This window comes from Cryptomeria japonica, chromosome 11 (assembly GCF_030272615.1).
Source record: "Cryptomeria japonica chromosome 11, Sugi_1.0, whole genome shotgun sequence".
NCBI lineage: Eukaryota > Viridiplantae > Streptophyta > Pinopsida > Cupressales > Cupressaceae > Cryptomeria > Cryptomeria japonica.
The window spans coordinates 106,426,847-106,430,995 of record NC_081415.1 but is presented as its reverse complement, the minus strand read 5'-3'; positions in this window follow the sequence as shown (position 1 = coordinate 106,430,995).

Below are 4,149 nucleotides of genomic sequence, written 5' to 3'. Positions count from 1 at the left end.
TTTTTCTATTTGAAGTCGTGACAATAAAAGAAATTGATGAATTTAAGATGATCTTAGCTACCCATGTACTATTCTCTTTCCTATATCCATCTCACCTTATATATCAAATACATTACTACAAAGTTAATTATAAATTTATATTGCTAATACACCATTCACATATTGGGTAAAATTCACTACCTATAAATATTTTTACTTTGCCAGCTCTTAGCTTCAAGTTTGTCATTTCTTTTTTTTTTGACATAAGCATATCTAACTAGCAATTGCATCTTGGTGTGCAATGAGTACACCGGAAAAGTGTTGAAGGTAAATTAGGAAAAAAAAATATTTATTTTTGCACACATTCATGCAATACATAAGATCAATTGATACCATTTGATCTCTAAATTAAGAAGACAATCAAGATCCATTCTACCAATAAGATCATATTATGTTTACAATATGGAGATAGAGAAAGGGGGGAGAGACAAGGATAGAATGAGGGAGAGATAGAGGAGGGAAGATTGAAAGAGAGAGGGGCACAAAGATATAGATAGTATAGTTCTTTCCCTCAAAAACTAAATGAACAAAAACAGTCATCACTTAACTCCATAGCCACAAATTGTGTAAAATAGTTATTGTGGAACTTCTATGTAGTTTGGGAACCTTATACATACATAGTAAAACATGTAGAAATTTGTATGGAAAATTATAGTAATTCAAGTACGTAAAATATATTTATCTCACATGGTATAGACTTAGGGATTACCACCATTTAAGGCAAATGACTGGGGAGGGTAATGAAGTGGAACATGAGCATGTTTTGATATTGCAAATGTAGATTCACATTTCTTTGAAGGTTTTGTGTTTTGGATCATAATACTTAGCGACCATAGTAATTTGTGACCATCTCATGTCTATTTTGAGTCATATCCTTTATTTTTGTTTTCTTTCCATTTGTCATCTTAAAGCACTATTTAAAGTAAGTATTGATATATCCTCTATAGAGAGTTGGTATTGAGATTGTAGAGAAGTCATTATCACTTATATTCAAAGCTCACTCTCTACCATTATGATCTTATATCTTTTTATAATTAGGGATAATTTAAGAACAAAAATAGTTGATCTTATGAATTCTTTAGTGAATACTCCTATTTAATTTTAAGGAATTATGTTTCAAACTTGTATGATGAGTTTTTTATTTAGATTGTATTGGTATATAATGTGGATATCCTTCATTTAAATTAAAAGGAAGAAAATATATAAATTATAATTTATCTTGACATGAAATTCCATTATAATATGGATAAATTATTAGAGATGATCAACATACATTTATAAAAAAATAACATTATAAATAAGAAGGTATAATCTTATAAATTATTAAAAATCATAATTTTTTTTAGTATATCATAATTGAAGTCTGCTTTTACCAACCTTAGAATTTTCCATTGGAATTTTATATTATAATATCATTAAAATGATAGAATACATTCAAACTATAAATTTTTAGTGAAATAATAATTATTATCATTCTACCTTACAATAGCTACTATATGTTCAAAACATTATTTACTAGGGAGAGCTAAGGATTAGATTACATTATTTATTATTATGGATGTTGAACATGGAATAAAGAGAAGGGTGAGTTTCCAGGGATTTAATATCTTTCTTTAACATTTGCTATTAGTTGGCCCAAAAAAATCTTTCGGCAAAGTTTCAGTTGATCTCTTAGTATATGTTTACTAATTGAATCATTATATTTTCACTCTCTGCCACATCTCAGTGTCATTACAATAGCATATTAGATTGTAGATATACTAAATTGTATGAGATTCCATCACCTTGCTAGTTTTGAGTCGTTAGGTGTCCTCGTGCAAGGTTGGTGGTTTTTCATGTCATGAAGAACTCAAAGAAGCATAAATACTTCACGGTTGGGCAATAAATCTCCCTAGTAGTGTTCTCGTCCATGGTGTAGACATGAGAGATAGATGCTAGAAGCTCTTGTTAGGATGATTATTAGCTTGTTTTACATATTCAATGTAATCGACCTTATGGTTTTGTAACTAAAATAATTTCCTATGTTTTCCCAATTCTCTTGGCTCATGTATTAAAACATTGTATCAAAATATAATCTCTTTTATATTCATTTTTTATTAATAAATTTATATTAATTAATGATTAATTAAGTGTACTATGTGTATTTTGTTATTTTGATAATATGGAGGTCATTACAACAAGGGTAAAAGAAACATCCTACTAGAAGTTGCAAGAAAAATAGAAGACATGAATGGTTATAAAAAAGAATTGAGCATGAGAACACCATATCGTTCAAGGCCAAGATCCCAAACTAGAGAGATCTACCCAAAACCAATTAGAGTAATGCCTTCTCTAAGCGTAGAAATTATCAAAATGCACATGAAACCAAGGCAAAGAAGCTAGTGTAAGCTATACAAACCACAACAACAACCATCTTCCTAGATCATGGAATCCAAAATCTAGAGAAAATTGTAAGACCGAAATAAAGAACCAAAAGAGTCTAACAATCCCTCAAATAAAGCAAAAAAGACAAAGAATTTAATAGGGCAACCAACTACTTTAAAAGCCCCAAAAATAACTTAATAGAAATACTGGCACCATCGACAATTGAAGAAAGTTCCAATTGGTAATAGAAAACCTGCCAATAGAAAAGGGAACCCACCAAAAAAGGCTACACTAAAACCCCCACAACAATGACGACAAGCTCCCAAACAATGCTAGTGTTGTAGAACAAAATAAACCATTCATCTATTTAAGTAACATTTCCTCTTTCTCGCACATGATCACAATAGTAGGCTTGTCTCAGTAGTGACACTCTAATTGGATACTTAGACAAATCACTTTGTTGAGGCAAATGAAGGTTGCATTGGGCTTCAACTTGCTAGTTTTGGAGGGCATAAAAAGGTTTGGCTTGAGAGTGATCCCCTCAATATCATTAATTGTCTGATTATATAGACACCTCCCAATTGGACAATCAAGCACCCAATCTAGGACTACCTCACCTTGATTGCCAAGCTGAATGAAATTTGAATTTCTCATATTTTTGGGGAAGATAATGAACCCACAAATTACATGGCTAATTTAGGTGTGGTGTATGAGAAAAGAAAATGGTGGATGACAGGGGAAACCTTCCTGATACACTTGTGTGAGCTAACACTAAGGGATACCAAAAATATTGTTCAATACCAACAATCGAATATTAATGATGATATCCTATCACATGAGTAAAGCCACTTCTTGTAATAAGTGGAATCGATACAACACGAGGGCTTCCATATTGCTCTTGACTTCTTGGTTTTGTGTCTCCTAGTTCGGGTTTGGGATTAAGATTGTAAACCTCCTAATTGGCAAGGCCAATTTGAACATGGGGGGAGATAAGAACAAAATGGATTCGTCATCATGCCAAAAATGGGAACAAAATAAGGAAATGTGGACTAAAATTTCAGATGGTCTTCTTGTTCCTTATGTCAAAAAATTGCATGGTCAAGATTCGAGGGTGACGGAAGGGTTGGAATTATGGCATTCACAATGCTTATGGTGTTGAATTTAGAGTTGATGAGGTGTTTATTGCTGAAATTACTAATTTGAAAATGGAAGGAAAAAAAATTTACAATGAGTGAAAGGAAATGCAGGAAGCCCTATCTGTGATCTTCAACAAACAAAGTGAAAGGGATAGAGTAAGGAAAATGGCGGACTAGGGTAATAGAAAAGATGTCCTGGTTCTCTAGGTGGATGTGGCGGATGTGATTATGAGGTACATCACCTTGGATGGCTGATTTGATAGTATTTTTTCCCATCATTTCACTATTTTAAATCATTTTAGACATGATAGGAAAATTTACCTTTTTTATTTACTCTCTTCCTTCAAACATAGAATTTCCAATCATACTAAAAACAGTGAGAACCTTATTTTACATGAGGGTTTGATTCTCCTTGTCATGGAATATGCCAATGTGTGTAAAGTGAAGCCCTCCCATGTGCACAATATTGAAAACAACCCTAAACCCTCATCTAACTTTGATGTTCATGTGGTTTTAGAAACTGAATTTGATGAAACGGGGTCAGGTGAGTTTTCCATGGACTTGCATGACCTTAATGTGCCAGATGATGACCCATATTTCTAGCCCTCAA